The sequence below is a fragment of the Camelus ferus genome, chromosome X, assembly GCF_009834535.1.
Source record: "Camelus ferus isolate YT-003-E chromosome X, BCGSAC_Cfer_1.0, whole genome shotgun sequence".
NCBI lineage: Eukaryota > Metazoa > Chordata > Mammalia > Artiodactyla > Camelidae > Camelus > Camelus ferus.
The window spans coordinates 67583059-67596861 of NC_045732.1; positions in this window are offsets into that span (position 1 = coordinate 67583059).

A 13803-nucleotide genomic window follows, 5' to 3' on the forward strand; every position below is an offset into this window, starting at 1 on the left:
CTAGCTGCATCTCCTCCAGCTATTGCTGGTTCTTCAGTCCTCCATGAGGTCATGCTCCTCCCCCCAACCTCAAATTCTCACAGACTATTTCTAGGAGCATCAGGGATTGTCTTACTTGTTATGTGCTCATAAAGATAGTTCTCTCATCATTTATTAAGGGAAAGAATGAAATGGACACATTGCAACTCTATAGCAGTGGTGGCAGATACATTTCCACTTACATGTTTACTCCAATAATTTGGTAATAGCCTCTTAGAGCGTTGTTGAGAAGAATTCTTAGGTCACATTTGGAATCCATAAGAAAAAGGGCAAAATGAGCAATTCATTAGTAATGTCTGCTAAGAACAGGGGTCTGGGTGTAGGTACAAATCAAGAAAATTGCCATCATTAAGGTAATTCATGCAAATAGCTTTGCTTTATTAATAATAATGACAATAATAAGGAAAATAATATTTTTTAATACAAAGTTGGATATTATTGGAAGAGACCTGGGATGTCTCAAAAGACATCCAGGCTAGGGCTTGTCCTGGTTGGGAGAGTATAGCTGATCTTCAAGAACTCTTAGAATCAGGAACTTGAATGCCACCAGTATTCTTGGTTTTTCTCTTTGCTTTTCATGTCTGCACCTTTCTGCATATTGACTTACTTTTCCCCTCTCTATAGGCTGGCTTTCTCCACCTGGTGGGTGATCTGGGCCTCTAGAGCTACCCTGTCCAATTTGGCAGCTACCCATCCCATGTAGCTATTGAGCACTTGAAATGAGTCTAGTCTAAATTGAAATGTGCTGACTGTTAAGTGTAAAGCACATAATGGGCTTTTTAAAAATTGAAGTATAGTCAATTTATAACGTTGTGTTAATTTCTGGTGTACGTAATAGTGATTCAGTTGTGCATATATATATTCCTTTTCATATTCTTTTTAATTATAGGCTATTCCAAGGTATTGGATATAGTTACCTTCACATACTGGATTTTGAAGACTGAGTACTAGGGGAAAAAAATGTAAAACATCCCATTAATTAAAAAAACATTGATTTCATTTTTAAATGATAACATATTGGATGTATTTGGTTAAATATAATATGTTATTAAAATTAATCCCACCTGTTTCCTTTCTTAATGTGGCAATTAGAACACTTAAAATTACATACTTGGCTCACATTGTATTTTTATTGGACAGCTCTGCTTTACAGCATTACAACTTATATAGCTACTCAGGGAGTGATTGATTGAGTTCTCTTAGAGCAAAGCACAAAAAATGAGATAAAGGGGCCTTACTGGGAAGTTGGACCAGAGGCCTACCCCTAGAGCATTCCTATGTGGCCTGACTGAGGTGGAGAGTCATGTGAGAACACAGCAGCTCCAGATAGGACACAAAGTTGGGGTAGCCTGAGAGACAATTCCCAGAAGCATGGAGGGGTCTACTGGATCGATAAAGCAGTAGCTATCCTCCAATCTGGGATCATCCTAAATGTCTTTCAAAAAACCCTCTAGTTCCCACAGCCAATCGTGTAGCAAGTTCTATTGATTCTACCTCCATCCACTTTTCTCCATCCTTGATGTATCTTTCAGTCCCCGTCATCTCAGCTGGGGTGAGGCAGTCACTGGCAAATGACTTTTAAATAAGCATAATATACAACCAAAAGACTATTTCTTCCCTCTAGCTTGGCATTTGGGAAAATCACACTTATTTCCAAGCAAAAAGGTTTCAGTTAATCCAGGTTCTTCTCATCATACATAATTAACTAGTTAGCATTGAATTGCTTGCTTTTAAAGTAATTGCCAAATAACTAACTGATGGTTTAAGCTCTAAAACCAATTATTTGACCTGCCACCAACTTCTTCTCTCCTCAGAAGTACTTTGGGACTCTAAGTCCAACTGTAGCTGGAGCTCAAAGAAGTATTTGTATTTCTATGTATCCATGTTCTTTGATGTAACTCTCCTTTCTATACTCACCACAGTTCAAGGCTTCTTTCCCAGAATCTCTGATTAAAAAATCCCCTGGCTGCCCTTAAAATAATTGAGATATGTGATCTTTGCTAAGAACCCTTGAATATGTGAGAAACTCTCAGTGACAGTTGAAGAAAAGGTGCAGGCATTACCTAGGGATGGGACCCAAGTGTTAGCAAGACCAAGATCTCAACTCCTGTCCTGGCCTTCACTCAGGCTTTTATTTTTCCCCCTGGAGAAATGGTTCAATGATTACAAATACTTGGGAAGGGTCTAAAGATCAGTCTCACACAGCAAAAGTCCCATTCTGAGTTTAAATTGTGCTCATGACTGGGATTCAGATGCATCCTTGCATGTAAGTCTACAAGCATGAGGCACTGAGAAATTTCCTGGGAGAGAATTCATTCCAAATGGAGAGGGAGCTAGGCCTGCAGGCTCCATCCAATTATCCAGACTTAGTGTGGGAGAGGAGAGCTAATGTGGAGAACACTGTGGTATCTGTCATTTGGCTGTGCCCCTAACTCAACATCCCTTTAACAGAGTGTAAATGAAATGGGAGTATCGTTCCCTCTACTTAACCATCAAATATCATGCAGTTTTAGTGCTTTGAGGACTCTAAGTGGCAGTCCTAGTGGAAGAACAGCACCTGGCAGAAGCAACAGTGGCAACAGATACAATGGTACCCAGCAAAAGCCTGTTAAGGAGGCAACAGAGTAGAATCTCAGAATGGCAAAGTGTGTTGTCAGTGTCACAAAGGAATAACCCCCATTTTGCTGACTGTAGTCCCTAATTCCTGCGAAGTTTTTTTTTTCCTGAGAATTCTGGAGGTTATTTCACAGGCATGCACAAAGAAGCATAGTCAGAAAGCATTTGATATCTGCCATATTTTTCCCTTTAGCAGTGTGGTAGGCTTTTGCAGACACTGCCCCAACCCCAAGTTCTGAAATAAGCACACAATTAGGAACCTTGACAGAAGCAGAGGTAATTTACTGGCACTTGAATTAGCATTAGGGTCTCTAGACCCCCATTAAAATGGCTGCATTCTCATGATGTAAAGAGCATGAACATATGAACCATGTAGGAAGCCAAATTCTTTGAGCTAGAAAGATATGAGATGAAAGCTGACTCAGGTAGAAATGGGATTGCAAGGACTTGGAGCTATAGTTGTTGAGTGCAGTCAAAGAAGAATGGCTTAATCCACAAAGAAACAAAAACAAACAGACAAACAAAAAACTTCTTTGTTTTTAATTTTCAGGAATTTTGTTGTATAGCATTTGACTTATTGATCTATTAAGTCTTCAAGACAGTATAGAACATCCAGAACTCTCCACTTCTGACACCAGTAGAAGGAGGTATCAGGTGCACCCCTGAATGCATTTCTCCTCTGATGAGGCCCAGAAGGCATTAGCCATCCTTTTTTAAAAAAAACACCTTTACTGTGGTATGATTCCTGGACAGTAAACTACACATATTTCACATGTACAATTTGATAAATTTTAATAGATGTATACACCAATGAAACCACCACCACAATCAAGACAGCTAACATTTCCATGGAGGACACTATGGAGATTCCTCAAAAAACTAAAAATAGACTTACCATATAATTCAGCAATCCTACTCGTAGGCATATATCAGAGGAAAATGTAATTTGAAAAGACACATGCTCCTCAATGTTCACAGCAGCGCTATTTACAATAGCCAAGACATGGAAGCAACCTAAATGTCCATCGACAGATGACTGGATAAAGAAGAAATACTACTCAGCCATAAAAAAGAATGAAATAATGCCATTTGCAAGAACATGGATGGATCTGGAGTTTGTCATTCTAAGTGAAGTAAGTCAGAAAAAGAAAGAAAAATACCATACCATATGATATCACTCATGGAATCTAAACAAGGACACAAATGAACTTATTTACAAAACAGAAACAGACTCAGACATAGAAAACAAACTTATGGTTACTAGGGGCTAAAGAGGGTGGGACGGGATAAATTGGGAAGTTGAAATTTGCACCTCTTGGGGAGTGATGGAAATGTTAGCCATTCTTTTTTGCTGCAGCTGTTGCTCTCATTTGGCCTTGCTACTGAGGATTCTAAGCCTATTCTGGATACACAACCTCTAAATTTCTCTTTACTCAAACTGTGTCATAGCAAAGGTTTGAGCCTGATAGGACAGTGATCATCATCTTTTTTACTGGGACACAGATAATTCAAGACAGAGAAAACTTGAGGAAATGCACATTCAAAAACATTATCAGCCATTCATTCATTCAACATGTATTGAGTGACAACTGTGAATGGGGCTCTGTCCAAAGTGTTTATTGACTACATATATAGCTAAATGAGCACCTAAGCTTGAACATGTGGCAGTGTCTCTCTTCAGATACTTCAAAGAGAAACACAAATTGATATAGGTATTTTCCTTGTGGTTTATATTCCTCTTCTTCCACCTAACCCCTCCACCTTCCATGCAGAATTGTTATAGCTGATCTAGGAGAGACCCAATTCTACTAAGCACATAAATGGCTCCCTGAAGATGTCTATATCTTAGTCCCTGAAAACTGTGAATATGTTAGGTTACATGACAGAGGAGAATTAAGATTGCAGACGGAATTAAATTTGCTAGTTAGCTGACCTTGAAATGAGGCTATTATTATGGATCATTCAGGTGCGCCAATGTAACCACAAGCATACTTATAAGAGGAGGAGGGAGGCAGAAGAAGGAGAATCAGAGTGATATAGCATGAGAAGGACTTGGACCAATGTTACTGGCCTTGAAGATGGAGAAAGGGGGACATGAGCCAAAGAATACAGGCCACCTGGAGGGAGAGAGAGGGATAAATTGGGAGTTTGGTATTGGCAGATACAAACTACTATGTACAGAAAAGATAAACAACAAGGTCCTACTGTATAGCACAGGGCACTATATTCAGTGGCTTGTAGTAACTTGTAATAAAAAAGTATATTCAAAATAATATATATATACACATATATAAAACACTGAGTCACTATGCTGTACACCAGAAACTAATACAACATTGTAAATCAACTATACTTCAATTTTAGAAAACAGGGGGAAAAAAGAACACAGGCAACTTTTAGAAGCTGGAAAAGGCAAGGAAGCAGATTACCCCTAGAGCCTCCAGAAAGAATGCAGTTCTGTCTATCCCTTGATTAGCCCAGTGAGACCCATGTTGGACTTCTGACCTCCAGAACTGCAAGATAATAAATTTGTGTTATTTTATCCTCAGAGACAATTTTATTTTTATTTTTATTTTTTTGCTTTTTTTTTTTTAACATTTTTTATTGATTTATAATCATTTTACAATGTTGTGTCAAATTCCAGTGTTCAGCACAATTTTTCAGTTATTCATGGACATATACACACTCATTGTCACATTTTTTTCAATGTGAGTTATCATAACATTTTGTGTATATTTCCCTGTGCTATACAGTGTAGTCTATTCTACAATTTTGAAATCCCAGTCTATCCCTTCCCACCCTCCACCCCCCTGGTAACCACAAGTCTGTATTCTCTGTCTGTGAGTCTATTTCTGTCCTTTATTTACGCTTTGTTTTTGTTTGTTTGTTTGTTTTCGTTTTTGTTTTTTAGATTCCACATATGAGCGATCTCATATGGTATTTTTCTAAATTTGTGTTATTTTAAATCACTAAGTTGGTGGTAATTTGTTATAGCAGCAATAGGAAAACTAATACACTAAGGAATTGTCTAAGTCAGTAGTTCGCAACCTTGATTGCATAATACAATCACTTGTAGAGCTTTTAAAATCCTAATACTCAGGTCACACCCCAGACCAATCTGAAACTCTGAGGATGAAATTCGTGCATTAATATTTTTTAAAGCTCTGCAGATAATTCCAATGTAGAACAAAATTGAGAACCGCTGATCTAAGTAAATTTTGTATATCATGATGTTTTAACTCTGAAAATCTTACTTGGCTGAGAACAATTTCTTCTTACCTATTTCCACCAGTTTGGCTTTCAGCAGGACAAGGTAAAGTCAAAGAGATTCAGTATCAAGAATACCTGGGCCATGAACCCAGGCAAGAAGAGCTTAACACAACCTCCCAAGGAGCTGGAATGAAAAGTAAACAATGGGCAGAAGCTTGCCTCTAGCCTCTGTTTTGACAGATTAATTCTCCTCTGAATGCCTGGATGTGTATTTATTTATAAAGTGCCATTTATTTTTCTTTTCAGTAAGGCAAATAAAAGTCACTGGAAGATGGAAACATGTTTGCCAAGTGAGTCTTTTTAAAAGATGATCTATCAAGACTTTTGCATAAGAGAGTAAAGTTGATTGCATACTTGATCAAATAGACCTGTTACTTCCCAGAGAGCAGTGGGAGCCATGTGTGTGTTACTGGCACCAGCAAGCTGGAGTTTGGAGTTCTCAGCCTAGATAACGTAAAGCTGAGAGTTGCTTTCTGAAGCATGAGGGTTAAAGAATAGGATGTATAAGAAATTAGCTATGTCTTTAGCAGAAATGAGATATATATACCCTGAACCTAATTCCTCCTATAGATTCAGGCAGAATTGCCTGTGGCAGATTAGCCATGACATATAGGTAGTATGAGTCCAGAGAGTCAAATTGAATCTTTCTGGTCACTAGAGAACACCCCATTTCATTGCCAATCTAATGATAAAGACATTGTAACTGTCCAGTTGACTGTTGTCTGATCTGGCAAGGGGCTGATGGATTTCTACACATGTATGGAGAGCAAAGTATGGAGAATGCAGAAAGCCTGCTTTTGTCCATGAAGGTGGGACATGTATATATGACTGCCATGAACCCATATTCCCCAGATTAAGATTTGGTCCAAGGCAGATCAAGTGTTTTCTGTAGAGTTGACCTCAAAGGCCTGAGCAGGAAAGACGGGGCCAAGATCAGTGGTGTGTTGGAGGTGACCTCCACCAGTTCACTAGTGGTGATTATGATTATCTATGCATCAAATATCATCACAATGGTAGGCCATGATGGGAGCATTTGCACCATAGAAATTGGCAAATGCTACAAATCAGTCTCCCACCCCAAATTCCCTCCCTCAGAGAGCTGGTTAAACATTTACCAACACACTTGGACTTATAACACAGTGAAACAAGCTGGGTCTGAGAGATGTGGCAAGAAAATGAGTAATGTTTTGCTTGAAGAGATAAAACTCCCATAATTGCTGTCTATGGGAAGAGGTCTCAGATACCTTCTTTATTTCTCTAAAGAGTGAATCAGAACCACTGTGCATATGTGTGTGTGTGTGTAGGTTTCATGGAAACTGGATTCAACTCAATATAAAAATAATTTATTAATGTTCAGTACCATTCAAAGGGAGAAAAATTTGTCTCAGGAGATAGTGAGCTTCCCCATCACTAGACGTGAGCAAACAGGGGTTCAAAAAACAAAGCATAAATACAAAACAGAAACAGACTCATAGACATAGAATACAAACTTGTGGTTGCCAAGAGGGCGGGGGTTAGGAAGGGACAGACGACTGGGATTTCAAAATGTAGAATAGATAAACAAGATTATACGGTATAACACAGGGAAATATATACAAGATCTTGTGGTAGCTCACAGCGAAAAAAAATGTGACACTGAATATATGTATGTTCATGTATAACTGAAAAATTGTTCTGTACACTGGAATTTGACACAACATTGTCAAATGATTATAAATCAATAAAAACATTTTAAATAAATAAATAAATAAAATCACACTCACACACACACACACACAAACCAGTAGGCAGGTCTATTATAGAGGAATTTCAAGTATTAGATAATAAACTAGACAAGAATATATGATCTCTAAAGTCTCTTCTAACTCTTGAGATATTTTTGATTTTGTGGAAAACTAATTGATAGATTTTGAAGAATTTAAAGAGGTCTTGCATTGCTGAGAGTTCAAAACCAGTATGAAGGGAAATAGTTTGTAAGAACTCAAAGAATACTTCTCACCCCATTCATACCATCTTCCTCCTAATTGGCTGAATTCATTCTTCCTCAAGTCACTAACTTATGGGAACACAGATAGAGCATGAGGGTCTTCAAGGCCCTTTTCTTTACTACAGATTGACATTGTTAAAGAGGGTCTTTCCTCTGACCAGTTGCCTAACTGTGTCTTAGAAGAAGGCTTGAAAGACATATATATATATGTCTTTATATATATATATATTTATATATATAAAGACATATATATATATGTCTTTATATATATATAAATATATATATATGTCTTTATATATATATATATATAGAGAGAGAGAGAGAGAGAGAGAGATTTTGCCAAATTCCTCTGAAAGCTCAAGTACTACCCAAAAGTGTGTCCCCAAAGTGAATTAAAATAAGCATTCTACTCAAGTCAGGAGAAAAAAAAAAAACCTTCACATTAAATTAAGCAGGCATTGGAAACAATTATACTTCAGTGAGAAAGGTAGCTTCATGTTTACATTGCTTGAAACTATGTTCTACAAAATCACGTCAAACTAGCAACTAGGAAAAATAAACATGAAAAGAATGGAGAGGAATTTTAGTATATTAAATGTTCTTTCCTAGAAGCTCCTCATGATTCTCTTTAGTCTGTAGTCTGTTTTCCTTAAGCCAATCATAATCTTTAAGCCCTGAACCACATGAACCAGTACTGGTTTTCAAGATTTGGATAGTTACTGACCTGCATAGGATGTTCAAATTATTCCCAGGTAGGAAGGCAGCTGACTTTTCAAGTACCTCTCTTTTTTACCCCAATCCACTTGGCTATTGATAGAATTAAGTGAAAACTCCATGTGTATGTGTGTGTGTGTAGCTATTAATGTGATATATGTGTCTGTGAGTTATATATATATATATATACATATATATATATATATATAAAATGGCTTTGGTGATACATGGACCTTATTTGGAATAAGAAATAGTTTAGAATTGAAACAGCTGTAGGAAAGCACTTTTGGATTGGCAGATTATGACCTTACATAAAGCTGCTCCTCCTTAAAAGTAACAAGAACACAAGAAAAATGTTCAAAATCAACTTCTTCAGAACTCTAGAAATTAACCAAAGTCTTTCAACAATCCAAGAACTTTTTATTCCAGAAAAATGACTGACTCTTAGTAAGAACCATGAGTTTTATGGTATTTTAACTTGCTCTGTTCCCATCCCCGTCTTCCCAGCTCAGTGGTAGCCTTTAAAACCAATGGCTTCACAACTGTGGTATTTGTGAGAATCAGCAACCTGACAGCCACTGGAGGAGGCAAAATAGGTTTTAAAGTCCCCAATAAAGCCCTATTTTTAGAGAATTGTAATTGTCATTATTTGAGCTACCTGACCGCTTCTTCGAAATCCTCACTTGTGTTCATGCATGTGTTTTGACTACTTATTGGATAATCCAGTTCGGATCTGGCTTTTTAGAAAACCAACTTAATGTAAAATTAATTATTTAATTTCACTTTGAGGAGTTTGGGGCAACTATGTTGAAACAGGGGGCCATACTCCACTCCCTTCCTACCCTCACATCTTACTTACATATGCAGAGAAAAACATACAGTTTAAAGAGATTTACTTCTGAGAGAAAGAAAGAGGGCTTTCATGTTCCACCTTAAGACTAACTGTATAGACCTCCTCTAGACAATAATTCAAAGGAAGACTTGCTTTTTTGTATATATATTTTTTATTGAAGTATAGTCAGTTTACAATGTTGTGTCAATTTCCGGTGTACAAAGGAAGACCTGTTTTAACAGGAAGAGCTACAAAAGTGAGTGTTTGGATTAAGCCTGTTTTTGACTCATTCCATTAAGTGGTGAATGCTTCTCTGAAATCCAGACCTACAGCTTACAACAAAATAAGAATGGGGTAGAAAGTCAAAATCAATGAAAAAATATAAGTAAAATTTAACTATCTTGAAAAAAATAGCTGTAAATGATATATGAGAATGAGATTAGATCAATATTTCAAGTTCAGTTATAAAACTGATTACATTTCTTACTTTTTGTTTTCCTCTGTCTTTTGTTTTGGTACTCTCTGTTTTATTTCATTATAGTTATAAAGTCTGTTACCTATTTTATGTTTTATCATGGTTAAATCATATTCATTATTCTCTTAGGTAAATAATACATTTGCTATAGCATTTCCCTGCAGTTACTTAGTACTTGGTTATAGGAGTCAAAACTAAGCATAACTATGTTATCTGAACAGTCATTCCAGCTCAATCTCTGAGATAGTGAGCAGGAAATGTCTCCAATTTAGGACACCACAGTCTCTGCAAATTGACCACATTGTCTTAGGTTATGAAAGCCTGGACTACAGTGTTCGGGGGAAAAATAGAAAGTGAATATAAGGAGTGCACACCAGAGGTATCAACAGTATCAATGTGCGAGGACAAACAAGGTCATAGGGACATAGAGATGAATTTTTTTTAATGAGATACAGAGGAGGGGATAAGACAGCTTCTTTAAGTTAAATGATGAACAATAGGAACTAAGATCAGGAGACTTGAATATTTGTTACCTATGGAAAAAGAAGGTAAAGGTAAGATTGAAAAATGACTTATTTAAAAAAAAAGAAAAATGACATTTGAAATTTCAAGCTTGAATGACTGGAAAGACAGAAGAAAAAGAAAGTAGTTTGGGGGAAATGATAATAGGTTAAAATTGGAATAAGCTTGATTTTGAGGTGACTGAGGATCTCTGACATGGGTAATATAAAGCTGGTGGTTGGAGAAATAAGACTGTTTCTCCAGGGAGACTCTAGCTAGATCCAGAGTTGGGAATCATGTTTGTGGCTGGATATATAGAGAGGACAATCCTAGGGCTGGGAGGACCATGATAAGGTGATAGAAATGTGGGAGAAAAGCTTCTTGAAGAAGACCATGTAGATTCTAAGAGTGGTCAGATTGGGGAAAAGAATATGGGTAGAGAAACACCATGGTGTAGACAAGAGCCAAACAAAGAATAAAATCCACAAAACCACAAAGAGTACACTCTTTTTCTCTAAAGTATCATTGCCCTCCAACTATTCCTTTTTGGATGCCTGGGTCTGAAGCACGGCAAAAGAAATTGAGATTCTGCTGGAAGATACATTATCACAAGTATCTCAGAAGAGACGATCAGAACGGTACAAGAAAAATGAAATGATTATGCCCCATGAAGGAAATGCCAAGGAACAAGCCTTTTTGTTGGCTTTTGTTCTATTTGTTTGCTAGTAGAATGCAGTAATTAGGATCTAATCACACACACACACACACACACACACACACACACGTCGTTGGTGAAGAGGAGCCAAGTTGGTCAGAACTGGGATCTAAGTCCTAGATCTCTTTCTTTTTCTCCCTGACTCGCCTTATTTTTCAGTCTTCTTGAGAAACGTTTTAGCAGCTTTGCAAATATGTAAAAGATTTATGGAAATTCAGGACTCAAATAGCACTAATTTTGAATCATGTACTTGCTCAATGTGGAGTAAAGAGTATGTCAATGCTTCTGTTCTGTACTTCTATCTTGACGAGTTTATTATTTGGTTAAAAAACTAGACATTAGGCTGTAATATAGCATATTAGGTGTCAACTCCAAAACAAATTCATTTTCACTGATATTCAAAGAAAGTTTGTTTATATGTTTGAAATTAAGATTCATTTCCCCTAGATTAAACACATATTTTTGAAGTATTTTCCACTCACAAATAATTGCTATGAAAATAGAAAAATATACACTCAAGTTAAGCAAGCAATGCATCCTTATTAATTCAGAATATTTCTGGCATTGAATCATACACCAAAATAACTCTCACTTCCAACTTTGCTGAAGGCCTTCTTTCTAAAGAGACTCTCTGTTCATATTACTAGATAGCCATTGAAGTAACCATTTTTCAGCTGCAGTAGTGTTATTATTTTCCCCTCTGCCAGCAATGTGGTTGACTTGTTGCTATACAATTGTTTGCTGTGGCCATATACAGTTGAACATAACAAATAACCATTATAAAATTTGCTTTCAACACGGAACCATGTCTGAATTAATTTTCCTGGTGGAGGCCGAGAAACCAGGAACCAATGTCTGTTTTAAGGTATTGTAGCCACCAATTTATTTACACCTTGCTGACAAAGCCCAACAGCAACAACTACCCCAGCAACCCAACTTCAGTGAGCACCACGTGAAATGAATCACATGCCTTGTCCTGTTGAATCCCCATAATGGTCCTCTGAGATGACTACTATTATATCCCCATTTTGCAGAAGATGCTGATGTTAAGTGTTTTGCCTCAAAGTCACATAGCAAGCAAGTGGCAGAACTGAGACAGGAACACAAGTTGGTCTAACTGCAAGGTCAATGTTCCTCTATTTCCTCTAAAAATGAGGCTGTGCTATAGACAGCCCAAATAGTTTTGAAAAGGAGAAAATATGATAGAAGCTGTGATAAAGACATTTTAGATATTTTCTCCAATTATGAGGGTTTATCCACATTAAAGGAGTCAAACTGGTTTGAAAGCTTTTTTTTTTACATTTTTTTATTGAGTTATAGTTATTTTACAATGTTGTGTCAAGTTCCAGTGTAGAGCACAATTTTTCAGTTATACATGAACATACATATATTCATTGTCACATTTTTTTTCACTGTGAGCTACCACAAGATCTTGTATATATTTCCCTGTGCTATACCGTATAATCTTGTTTCTCTATTCTCCATATGCCTGTCAGTATCTATACATTTTGAAATCCCAGTCTGTCCCTTCCCACCCCCCCCACGCCCTTGGCAACCACAAATTTGTATTCTATGTCTATAAGTCTGTTTCTGTCTTGTATTTATGTTCATTTTTTTTTAGATTCCACATATGAGTGATCTCATATGGTATTTTTCTTTCTCTTTCTGGCTTACTTCACTTAGAATGACATTCTCCAGGAGCATCCATGTTGCTGCAAATGGCGTTATGTTGTCAGTTTTTATGGCTGAATAGTATTCCATTGTATAAATATACTACATCTTCTTTATCCAGTCATCTGTTGATGGCCATTTACACTGTTTCCATGTCTTGGCTATTGTAAATAGTGCTGCTATGAACATTGGGGTGCAGGTCTCTTTTTGAAGTAGGGCTCCTTCTGGATATATGCCCAGGAGCAGGATTGCTGGGTCATATGGTAAGTCTATTACTAGTCTTTTGAGGAATCTCATACTGTTTTCCACAGTGGCTGCACCAAACTGCATTCCCACCAGCAGTGTAGGAGGGTTCCCTTTTCTCCACAGCCTCTCCAGCATTTGTCATTTGTGGATTTTTGAATGATGGCTCTTCTGGCCAGTATGAGGTGATACCTCAACGTAGTTTCGATTTGAAAGCTTTTATTTGACTCCTTTTGCTACTCAATTAACAAGTATCTAGAGATGAATGTCAGAGTGAGTCAATTCAGGTCTTTATCAGAATTGTGTCAAACATCATCTTCTCAGTGAAGATGCCCACTCTATTAATAATTGCAGTGTTCCTCCACCCCAAATACTACTTATTCCTTTTCACTGCTTTATTCTTCTTCTTAGCACACATTGCCATCTAATATACTATAACATTGACTGCTTATTTGTTCATCTCTCCAACTGAGATGTAAGCCCCTAAGGCAAGAATTGTTCATTATAGTATCCTCAAAGCCTACAGTTATGTCTCATACATAGTAGGCTCCTAGAAAATATTTGTTGAATGAACAAATTTTTTAAAATCCTCCTTGGCCTCTAGAAGGGCAACTCTTTGAATAGTACTGTGTACTGGTTACTGATGTTTTGCTACTTCTAAGTTTCCTTGTAGATTTTCTGGGCTAAATAATGGAGCTGGAATAGTTAAGTCTTCCTAGAAATGTGAGTTTGGAGGTATC